Source organism: Microcaecilia unicolor, chromosome 3 (genome assembly GCF_901765095.1).
Source record: "Microcaecilia unicolor chromosome 3, aMicUni1.1, whole genome shotgun sequence".
NCBI lineage: Eukaryota > Metazoa > Chordata > Amphibia > Gymnophiona > Siphonopidae > Microcaecilia > Microcaecilia unicolor.
Genome location: NC_044033.1, coordinates 212,019,755 through 212,032,091, shown reverse-complemented (window position 1 = coordinate 212,032,091; position 12,337 = coordinate 212,019,755). Strand labels below are relative to the sequence as shown.

At 46.7% G+C, this 12,337-nt stretch overlaps 1 long non-coding RNA gene across 1 annotated transcript; it reads right to left on the bottom strand.

The window, feature by feature from the left end:
- Window positions 1-3,492: 3,492 nt before the first annotated feature.
- LOC115464951 lies at window positions 3,493-11,674 on the bottom strand. Its single transcript, XR_003941294.1, has 3 exons — window positions 11,596-11,674; window positions 5,765-5,844; window positions 3,493-3,973 (listed from the first exon to the last, which is right to left on the bottom strand). It is a non-coding gene; the product is annotated as an uncharacterized LOC115464951 (long non-coding RNA).
- Window positions 11,675-12,337: the final 663 nt, after the last annotated feature.

Sequence of the window (12,337 nt, the reverse complement as noted above, 5' to 3'; positions counted from 1 at the left end):
ATAGAATACATGTAGTTGATATTTTGGCGCCTAAATCTACACGCATCCATTTACGCCAACAAAAACATGGCATACATTCCAGCGAGTAGATTTAAGCCATATTGTATAACTAGGCCCACGAAATGGCCATTTCCCCCACCCATAACCATGCACCTGCCCGTGTTATAAGTTTGGTGCACCTCATTGCAGCAGGGGCATAGCCAGACAACAGATTTTAGGTGGGCCTAGACAAGAAGTGGGTAGGCACCAAGTGTTCTCCCTCCCCCCAACCACCACCAAAAAAATATCTCAGCTGGCGGGAAAATGCTTCTTTCTACCTTGGCAGTCTGCAGCAAGCATGCGCTGAAAACTGAGAATGCGCAGATGCTGTTATCGTAGAGAGTAGTGTTTTCATTACCATCAGAGGGAAGTCTTCAGCTGGCCGAGCTTGGGATCCCCACCAGCTACCGCTAAACGTGTGCTACTGTTGGATGGGCCTGAGCCCACCTGTGGCTATGCCACTGCGTTACAGAATGCGCTAAGCAAGTTGTGCACCTAAATTCTAATCAGTGCTCAATTATTGCTTCTTCAGTGCTGATATCAGTGCTCATTAGCTTGTTAAGCTCGTTAAGTTACGCGCATTGTTATAGAATCCACGCTGATATTGGAGCGGATCTCTCGGCGCGCTATATAGAATCCTGGGGAAGATTCAGTAGGAGATAACTGCCTGTCTCCAGTTGAATATTCACAGATAGCCAGTTAAGTGCTATTTAACTGGGCAGGAGTTGTTCCTGGAGGGTTAAATAGCCGGTTAGTATTTAATAACGGATTTGGTGCGCATGTTTTCTGTTATGGAATACTAGCTTGTGCTCACATTTTTGGCCTCTAACTTTTAGCATCTCTTATAGAATGGACACCTTGGCATAGGTGCCCGGTATAAGAGGCTTGGGGAGGCTAAGCCTCCCCAGCCGCAAGCCCCAAGCATCTTTCTCTGTCTCTCATCCCCCCCCCCCCCCCCGATGCAGCCAGTGGCATAGCTAGGTGGGGCTCAGGGGGAGCAGTCGCTCCCCTAAAGAGCTGTTTTGAAAAAATGGCGCCTATGCGCCTCGTGGCAATAAATATTTTTTTCTGCTCCCTCCCTCCCGAGTCCTCTTCTGCCCGTCTCTCCCGTCCCGTCCGCGTGGTCACTTTTTACTTTCCTGAAGCCTTCTCCGTCTCCCTCCTGCGCAGCACCGGTGATTCACAGTCAGCCTTCTGCCAGCGTCGGGGCCTCTCTCTCCTCAGGCGCGTCCCACCTCTGCGGAAAACAGGAAGTTGCAATAGAGTAGGCGGGACGCGCCTGAGGAGAGAGAGGCCCCGACTCTGGCAGAAGGCTGACTGTGAATCGAGTCTTACATGTGCGCACCAGAGAGTTCCAACTTCCCATTCCTTCTCTGCCTGCAGTGCTGCGGCTCAAGCCCAGAGACTGAGAGAGCTGACAGGAATGTTTTTTATGTACCATTAAATTCTTGCAGGACAGGGTGAGGACAGGTTAAATTCTTGAGGGGACGGGTTTGATTCCCCGCGGGGACGGGCGGGGATGGGTTAGATTCCCTACGGGGATGAATGGGGATGGGTTGGATTCCAGTGGGGACGGGCGGGGACAGGTTGGATTTCTGTCCCCGTGCAACTCTCTACTATAGGGCAACCCTGGTCACAGCCCAAGCAAAACAGCGGGTAACCAATAAGTGGAATATTTGGACTTGGCTCATACCATTTTCATTAGTAGCTCAAAGCAGGTTACATTTAGGTACATGAGGTATTTTCCTGGGCTAAGAAGGCTTACACCTGAGGCAAGGAGCCAGAGTGGGATTTGAACTCTAGCTTCACTGGTTCTCTCAGTCTGCTGCTTTAACCATCAGGCTACTCTTCACAGAGTGGCCTAAATTCTTCTAATACTGTGGGTCCCAAAACAGCTTGCTCATCAAACTTGCCCCATTCCCTACTCAAACAATCCCAAAATATACAAAATAGATTTGGAAGAAGGAGCAAGGTTCATCTCTGCTGCCACCTGGTGGCCAGTGTTGAGGATGGCAGGGCAGGCTTTCACTGCTACAAACTAAGGCTCCTCTTTTATTTACTAAGTCGCGCTCACTTTTTTAGCACGCGCTAAAATTGTAGGCATGCTAAACGTTAGAGACGCCAATGCATTCCTACGGGCATCTCTATTGTTTAGCACACCTACAATTTTAGCTTTCCTTCCCCCCCCCCCCCCTTTTTGGCTACATCTTTTACTTATGCAATATTTGATTTTTCCCAAGGAATTCTTCCTCACCCTGACTGCCTGCAAATATCTGGGAAATAGCAAAGAGACAGAAAGTATAAGTATGTAAGTATTGCCATACTGGGACAGACCAAAGGTCCATCAAGTCCAGCATCCTGTTTCCAACAGTGGCCAATCCAGGTCACAAATACCTGGCAAGATCCCAAAAAAGTACAAAACATTCTATACTGCTTATCTCAGAAATAGTGGATTTTCCCCAAGTCTATTTAATAATGGTCTATGGACATTTTCTTTAGGAAGGTGTCCAAACCTATTTTTAAACTCTGCTAAGCTAACCACCTTTACCATACTGCACACTATACTGCAGAAGTTGCTTTAACAATAATTTTTTAAAAATCTTCCAGTGTAACTAAATTTATTTCTTGAATCTCATCATGGATCTCCTGAAATCAAGCTGTCTGTGAGTTCACCAGGAGGGTTTTGGGAACCACTGAGTTAAGGAGGAGTTATGAAGAAGGGGTAAAAAAAATGTACTGCACACAAATGCTTGGTTGTGTGGAGGGAACAAAATAATATTTAAAATGGAGAGGGGGTAAAATAAGAATAAGAATAATAAACTCCAACAACTTTGACCTTTTTATTTTTATTTCTGGCTAATGTGACATTCAATACAAAACTTCAGTATTCGAGGAAGCCAAACATTACTGCAGTTCATGAAATTGCTCACAAGATTGCCCTATCGCTTCATGAAAAAAATAACTTTTCATACTGGCAAAAATAACATGATCTACTGTGTTTATTTAAGATATAAGATTGTATATCTTTAATGAACATAATCAATCAAAATTATTTACAAAGAGATAATAAAATTAGTATATGTTATTATCATTATCTTTATTGTTTGTTTGTTTCTCTGCAGTGGTACTGAAATGTATCTTTCACAGACTACAGATGAATGAAAACTGTTGTACATTTTCCCTATCGTGACCTTACTTTCTTAACTGAGAAACTCTTCTTTGTTATGCTTATATGTCTTGTCAGTCTGTCTTAACTATATTACAACCTCTAAGTAGTGGGATCAATTTAATATAGGGTCCGTGGCCCAAAAGTTGTAGGCGGGTGTATTTGGCGCACGCTGGGCCAGTTTTTACCGCGTCTGGAAAAAGAGCTTTTTAAAAATGGGACGGGAACAGGGCAAGCGGTAAAACTGAAACCAGCGGGCGCCTAATACCGGCCTGAGCCCTTATCGCCACCCATTGATCTAGCAAGGGCTCACAAGCTACAGGACTGCTAATTTACGCCGGAAATGCTGGACGCTGTAGGAAATAAATAAATAATTTATCTAGTTGGTACGGAAATTACCACCAGGGGGCGTAATAGCCTGCTGGTAGTCTCGTTTTGGCAAGTGCTGCACGTGCATAGAGCCTACTGCATCTTTGTAAAAAGGCTTCTATATGTTTCGATAAAGTGCTGTGTGCTTTTCTCAGTTGTAGATCAAGACACGTGATAGCCATTTTCCTGTCCCTAGAGGGCTCACAGTCTAAGCCCGTACCTAATGCCCAAGATCACAAGGAGTGCTAGTGAGATTTGAACCCTGGCTTCCTGGGTTCTCAACCTGCTGCTGTATTAGGCTCCTCCTTCACTCTTTTAAGGAAGGTATTATCGTAATAGAATTTAGAATGGTCTTCTTCCTGGGAATCTTCCGAATGAAGGTCTCACGAAACACACAATCTACAAATAAAGTCACAAAAGAAAAGCATGAGAAAGTCATATTTATGCACGAAAATCATCCCAAAATGTTCTGTTGGTCAATTGACGCTTTTGCTTAAAATCTTGATTCACATACAGTGTGTACATATTGCTTGGATGTTTGAAGCAACACCTCAGGGGCGATGACAGCACCCGAGGCAGCAAGAGTATAAATACAACACTGACAACTGAAAAGAGTCCTCAAGGGAGGAGAGAGCAACATCCTAACGCCAGGGGCATAGCCAGACCTCAACGTTTGGGGGGTCCGGAGCCCAAAGTGGGGAGGGGCACACTTTGGCCTACCTCCCTGCCGCCACCCTACATACCTTGGCTGGCAGGGGACCCCAATCCCCACCAGCTGAAGCCTTTCTCCAACACTGTTCTCTGCACATTGCCTGCCCTGCTTCCCCTCACGTCGCGTGCACGCTCGGTTTTAGTGAAACTGAGTATGCGCGGGTCGCACCTGCTCAGTTTCACTAAAACTGAGCATGAGAGGAAGCAGAGCAGGCATTGCGCAGAAACAGCGCTGGAGAAAGGCTTCAGCTGGTGAAGGTTGGGAACCCCCGCTAGCCACACCAGGGGCCCTGGATCCAATTGGGGGGCCCAGGCCCCCAAAGCCCCCCATAGCTACACCACTGCCTAACACACCAATGGGAAAATTCTATAAATGGCACCTATAAAATCAGTGCTGAAACCCCCTGTATAACGGTATTCTATAAACCACACCTACAGTTATTTGTGGTTTACACAATAGCGTTTAAACCCAGGGATCGCAGCCTTTTGCACCAATGAAAATGTAGTGCAAATTCCTGCACCTATATTTAGTCATGGAACTCCCTTATTCTATAATTACACATGTAACTAAAAGTCACGTCCCCGATCCACCCATGGCCCTCCTTTCTCTGGCTCACACGTAAAATTTAGGCACATGCATGTTAACTGAATCAAATTAGTGCCTATAATTGCTTGTTAAAAAGCCAATTATTTATTTATTTATTATTATTATTTATTTTTGTACATTTATACCCCACTTTTTTCCCACAGTTTTGCAGGCGCAACGTGGCTTACAATGCAGTGATAGGCTATTGCCAAATCAGAGGTGGTACAGTTACAATAAAACAAATCAAATAGATAGAATCAAAGAAGTAGAAAATTAGGCAAGTAGGTTATTTTTTTTGTTACATTTGTACCCCGTGCTTTCCCACTCATGGCAGGCTCAATGCGGCTTACATGGGGTAATGGAGGGTTAAGTGACTTGCCCAGAGTCACAAGGAGCTGCCTGTGTTACAGGTGTTACAGGTGAAAAGTGTGTAAAAATGGCCCGCAAAGATGACATTAGGTAATTTGTGCTAATTACGTAATTATTCTAAATGTGCACGCAAATTAGGCGCATGCCCACATTTGTGCATGCATGTTTTAGCGCTTTTTATAGAATTACTACTACTACTACTATTTATCATAGGGAGCAAAGGTATGAAAAGTATGAATACAGCATAGATAGGTGAAGACAGACCTCAGAAGAGCAAAGGGCATCATTCAAGACATGTGAATACAGCATGGACAGCTAAAGAAAGACCTCAAGAAAGCAGAGGGCAGCATACTCAGACATGAAAAGTATGAATACAGCATCCTGAAGTACGTAAAGTGTGAATACAACATGGAGAGCTGAAGATAGAACTCAGAAGAAGAGACAGCAATACTCTGATACACCCTGGTTATAATTATAGCACATAAACGTGTGTTAATGGTGAAGGTAGCAGAGTCCATACTCACCACTACAATGATGACAATTCCAGTAAAGACAGCCCCTATAACTATCAATGCAATGGCCCAGCCCGCCAGGCCTTCTTCACCTGAGATACAAAGAAAGAGAGAATATATGAGACCTGAATGTGAAAAATGTAACTTCCACGTGGTCTCAGTCTGTGTGCATCTATTCCTCCCTCTCTTCCCCACACATTCAAGAAATTTCCTCACCTTGCTAATATGTTCAGGTGTTGCACAAGTCATATACAGAGGGGACATTTTTATAACAAATGCCTGAATTATGCATTGGATGCATGCAAAAGTTGTTAGTTTTCAAAGGGAAAGGATTCACGGACTCTTTGACAAGTACAGCTCTCCTGGCGTATTATACACCTGTGGGGTCGATACTGAAAGCAATTTAAATGGCCAGGAGAGGTTCCTGGCTGTTTAAATCACTATTCGGGGATTTCCAGAGATATTCAGCGGCACTGGATCAGATAAAGATAGGACTGTGCTTTATGTGGTCTGATTTGTCTGGTTAACGTAGGGACTTGAGTGCTGAATATCCGGGGCTCTATTGGAAAACAGCAGTTTCTTGTTGTTTTATGTTTTTATACATTTTTTTCTGCTACTTCTATCAGATTGTAACCTTTTTTTTCTCATTTAATATTAATGTATGTAATCCACTTTGATGGTGTGACCCTAAGTGGACAATCAATGCAACCTTGAACCTTGAGAAGTATTGACTCTGCCCTCAGACCGCCCACAGAATCTACTACTACTACTACTACTATTTAGCATTTCTATAGCGCTACAAAGCGTATGCAGCACTGCACAAACATAGAAGAAAGACAGTCCCTGCTCAAAGAGCTTACAATCTAATAGACAAAAAATAAAGTAAGCAAATCAAATCAATTAATGTGTACAGGAAGGAGGAGAGGGGGGTAGGTGGAGGCGAGTGGTTACAAGTGGTTACGAGTCAAAAGCAGTTATGGCTTTAGTGGTTAGTGTTAATACTCAGGGTCACTATCCAGTTATCTGAATTTTAATTTAACTGGCCAGGAGTCTCTCCTGCTTGGATCAATCGCTTTGAATGTTAGCCCCAAAGTGCTTATGTTCCTTTGTAAAATAGGCTGCTACAAGGCACCCTGTTATAAATGTGCCCTTTTAGAAGTTAATTCTCTAAGGGGAGTGTAGACTTAGAGGGGCATTTTCGAAAGAAACGTATAAGTTGGGATTTGGACATCTTTGTAAAACGTCCAAATCCAGAGGCGGGGAAAAGCGTATTTTTGAAAAAAGATGGACGCTCATCTTTCGTTTCGAAAATACCAAGGCCGTCCTTGGATTTGGATGTCCTTAGATATGGACATCTTTGACTTTCGGTGATTTTCGAAACCAAAGACGTCCATGTCTAAAACGTCCAAATGCAAGCCATTTGGACGTGGGAGGAGCCAGCATTTCTAGTGCACTGGTCCTCCTGACACGCCAGGACACCAACCGGGCACCCTAGGGGGCACTGCAGTGGACTTCATAAAATGCTCCCAGGTACACAGCTCCCTTACCTTGTGTGCTGAGCCCCCCCAACCCCCCCCCAAAACCCACTACTGTACACCACTACCATAGCCCTTACGAGTGAAGGGGGGCACCTATATGTGGGTACAGAGGGTTTTTGCTGGGTTTTGGAGGGCTCACTGTTTCCTCCACAATGTAACAGGTGGGGGGGCTGGGTCCGCCTGTCTGAAGTGCACTGCACCCACTAAAACTGCTTCCGGGACCTGCATACTGCTGTCATGGACCTGAGTATGACATCTGAGGCTGGCAATCAATATTTTTAAAGATGTTTTTTGAGGGTGGGAGGGGGTTGGTGACCACTGGGGGAGTAAGGGGAGGTCATCCCTGATTCCCTCTGGTGGTCATCTGGTCATTTCGGGCACCTTTTTGTGCCTTATTCGTAAGAAAAACACGTCCGGGTGAAAACGTCCAAGTTTTAGTTTAGGACGTCTCTGCCTTTTTTCCATTATGGCTCAAAGACGTCCAAGATTTAGGCACACCCAAGTCCCGCCTTCACCATGCCTCCGATACGCCCCCTTGAAATTTGGACATCCTTGAGACGGACTTCAGTTAGAGACATCCAAAATCGGGTTTCGATTCTACCGATTTGGACATCTCTGAGAGATGGATGTCCAAGTACCAATTTATGTCAAAAGATGGACGTCCATCTCTTTCGAAAATGAGCCGGTTAGTCACTAGCATGACAATATTCAAAGCAATTTAAGCTCCTGCCCACTTAAATTGTTTCCCCCATCTAACTGGAGATATTCAACGGCACATAACCGGAGAGTGCCACTGAATATCCCCACAGACTGCACAACTAAAAAGTGGGCAGGTCAAGGGTGGCGCTTGGGGTGTCACTGGGGAGCAGCCTGGGGTTATGCTGGTGCAAGCATTATTCAGTGCCAGCATCTGCATAGCTAAGGAGCCTAAATTAGGACAGCTCAAAAGTTGAGTACTGCGAGCTGTCAACAGAGGTAATGGCAACCATTTTGAAAAGCAGCCATGAGGGGGAAGGAGGGAGGGGGCTGTGCTCCTGCCCCCAAAGTCCCCACTAGATCACCAGGGAGGCAGCTAGGCCTGAAGAGGCCTACATAGACATCAGGAGGAAGAGTGAAGGGGGTGGGGGTTCATTCGGTAGGGAGGGGAAGGACTTAGCAAATTGTGGTGGGGGAGGAGTCAGAGGGGGTATTAGACTGGGAGGGGGATCGGGAGTGTTTAGTTGAAAAAAAAATAGCTATGCGGGTCCTGGCCGATATTCAACCGGAACTGCATAAGCTCTGGCAGCCTGCCCGCCCACACTTAACCCCAAAATTCTGTGTCGGTGCTAGGACATGTCCTGATATTGAATACTAGGGGCAGGGCTGCCGAGAGACTGGGCTGGGCCCCGCCGCCACCACCGCCCCCCTCCGTCCACCACTGGGCCGGGCCCTCTGAATTCAAATCACAGCGCCTCACCTCGCTCCATGTGAAAGCGCAGCAGCGGCAGTCTGCAGATCGCTTCCCTTCAGGCCTTCCCTCCCTGTATCCTGCCCTCGCGGAAGTTATGTCAGACGAGGGCGAACACAGGGACGGAAGGCCCGAAGGGAGGCAATCTGCAAGCAACCGCTGCTGCGTTTTCACACGGAGCAAGATGGTGAGGAGCTGTGGTTTGAATGGAGGGGGCCCGGCCCGGTGGCGGACGGTCGACGGACCAAGGGCGGGCGGATGGGACTGCGGCGCCGCTCGGGGAATTTTGTCTCCCCTGCCCCCCCCTCTCTGTGGCCCTGCTAGGGGGTAATTCAGCCAGCAACGGTAAGTGTTTAAAAAATATTGACCGCCACTGCGCCTTTTGGGTACTTGCTGGGCAACTCTTTACTGTGGCTGGGAAAAAAGCCATTTTTTAATGCGCCGGGAAATGAGCATGCCCAAAAATTAAAACTAGTGTGCATCATCTATTTATGACCTGAGCCCTTTCCATCAGCCATTGAATTAGCGGTAAGGGCTCATGTGCTACCAACGTGGTAACTATGCAGCACACGCCAACGTGGCCACATTGCCGATTACCACTGGGAGTGCCCTGCTGTAGAAAATAGAAAAATATTTTCTACAGCGGGATTCGGCACGTACCAAATTCAAAATTACCCCCAGGCATATGCGCTACCCCGGTGGTAGTGCCGATTTGGCGCATGCTACCCCACATATTAGCCCTCCTGCAGCTTTGTAAAAAGGCCCCTCAACTGGCTATGGTTTATCCAGCCCCAATTTTCAATACCAGTGCCCAGACATGGCCTGGCATTGAATATTCGGAAACCAAGCTGGCAAGGATTTGCAAAACAATGACCTGGAGCCGATCTCTGGAAGGTTACATTATATTCTGTTTTGATAACCTTAGATCATATTAGAGATCAAATTAGAACTCGTCAGGGCTGAGCCCAGTTGTAAAATGAGAAGTAGGTGTAAATTTTTGAGGCCTGCCAGGTCACTGACTTTGGCACCTTGTTGAAATTATTTTCTTTTTCTCCAGCTAGGGTGGAAGGCAGAGGCTGCTGGTTAGGGTTACCATAAGTCCGGTTTTACCCGGACATGTCCTCTTTTTGAGGACGTGGCCGGGCAACCGGGCGGGTTTTGCCAGCCCGCCCGTTTGTCCGGATTTCCGGACAAACAGGCAGGCAGGTGGGCTTAGTGGTGTCCTATCCTCCCCTCCCCTTACCTTACTATACTGCCCTGGTGGTCTAGTGACCTCTTCGGAGCAGAAAAGAGCCCCCTCTTTCCTGCCCCCAGCGCCTGCATATTGCTCCTTGCTGACGGTCCTGGTGCCGATTCAAAATGGCCGCCGAGAGTTGAAGTCTTGCAAGGCCGCTTCAACTCTTGGCGGCCATTTTGAATTGGCGCCGGGACAGGAGTCAGCAAGGAAGAGTATGCAGGCGCTCCGGGCAGGAAAGAGGGGGCTCTTTTCTGCTCCGAAGAGGTCACTAGACCACCAGGGCAGTATAGTAAGGGGAGGGGAGGATAGGACACCATTAGGGGTGTGTGATGGGGGGGGGCAGAGGGGTGTGTGTGAAAGGGGTGGGGCGGTATGTGACAGGGGTTGGGGTGGGGGTGAGAAAGGGGTTGGGATGGGGGTGTGGTGGAGGCAGGGCATGTGTCCTCTTTTTGGGGGGAGCAAATATGGTAACCCTAATGCTGGTGGCCATGATTTGTTAACCTATTCCTTTTTATATAAAAAAAATCGGAAATCACTTTCTCGTGGTAGTAGTGGCAGGGCCGGTATGCCCTTCTCCGCTCAACTTTTCGGCCTCTAATCTGCCCCCACTCCCAAATACATCATCGAGTCATTATGTAGCCGGCAGCGGCTAGCATTTTTCTGACCGCCCCCCAGTGTTATTCCCGGATTATTCAATGTCCAGGCTTTGGCATTGAATAATCTGCTTTAAGCAGCACTGACTAACATATGCCCGGTTGTCGATATTCAGAACTTAACTGGCCATAGGTTGCCACATAAAGATAGGACTATGTTTTATATGGTCTCATTTATGTGGTTATCCACATAAATAAAGGTAGTTCACTGGCCAAGTGTTGACTCTGCTCCAGAAACGCCCCCAACATAGCTGGTTCTCACTCAGGCGCTAATCACCCTGAACAAGCGATCTAACCGGTCAGCGGCCATTTCTGGCTGTTCAAATCATTTTGAATATTGACCATCATGCTTTTAAATATTAGACTTTGTTGTATCACTCACACACACAAAAACACACACACACACAAAACATTCAAAAATCATTTACACAGATAAAAGCGTATTTGAAATGTAATTACCCTTCCTGCATTGATGACTCTTTGTGTGGCTACTGGCTATTGGGATCAATTGTTTTGATTTGACTGCAGTTGCTGTTTGGTGACCCCGGAAGTTGCTTCCCTAGGCAACAGACTGGTCTTGCCTAATGGTTGAGCCAGCCACAGGTAGTGGTAGACTGGGATGGAACACAATAAGGTCATAATTCTCTTTAGTCAAGACCTGAGAAAAGGAAGGTTTACATGACAGCCAGATGCATGCTGGGGTCTGGTTTCTGAGATCGGCTGCTTTACAACCCTAGCCTTCTGAGTTCCTTCCTTTGTCTGGTGCTTGGATAGCATTTCTATATTGAGCATGACAAAACCTCTCTTCCCACAATTCCTCCTGGACACACACCTTCCTCTGTTTTTGGACTTCTATTTATTTCCTTGGATTTAGGTCAAAGATACATTGGTAGCTCAAAGCAAGTTCACACAAATGCACATTCCAGCTCTGAATGGAAAACTATTTTGGAAGGAAGTTTGAAACTTACCAACATTTTCAGGCTTAGAAGGGGCTTTAGTGGTTGTAGTGGTTGTAGTGGTTGTGGGTGTGGTGGTGGTAGTTGTGGTGGTTGTGGGTTTCGTGGTGGTAGTAGTGGTTGTGGTGGTTGTGGGTGTCGTGGTGGTAGTTGTGGTTGTGGGTTTCGTGGTGGTAGCAGTGGTTGTGGGTGTAGTGCTAGTAGTAGTGGATGTGGTTGTGGTGGGTGTAATGGTCGTGGTAGTTTTGCCTACTGTGGTGGTCTTGGCAGTTGGGGCTGCTGTGGTGGTTGAGTCTACTGCTCTGTTATTTGTGTCTTCTGCTGTGGTATTTGTGTCTGCTGCTGTGGTATTTGGGGCTGCTATGCTATTTGTGTCTGCTGCTGTGGTATTTGTGTCTGCTGTTGTATTTGTGTCTGCTGCTGTGGTATTTGTGTCTGCTATGCTATTTGTGTCTGCTGTGGTATTTGTGTCTGCTGCTGTGGTATTTGGGGCTGCTGTGCTATTTGTGTCTGCTGCTGTGGTATTTGTGTCTGCTGCTGTGGTATTTGTGTCTGCTGCTGTGGTATTTGGGGCTGCTGTGCTATTTGTGTCTGCTGTTGTATTTGTGTCTGCTGCTGTGGTATTTGTGTCTGCTGAGCTATTTGTCTCTGTTGTGGTATTTGTGTCTGCTGCTGTGGTATTTGGGGCTGCTGTGCTATTTGTGTCTTCTGCTGTGGCATTTGGGTCTGCTGCTGTGGCATTTGGGGCTGCTGT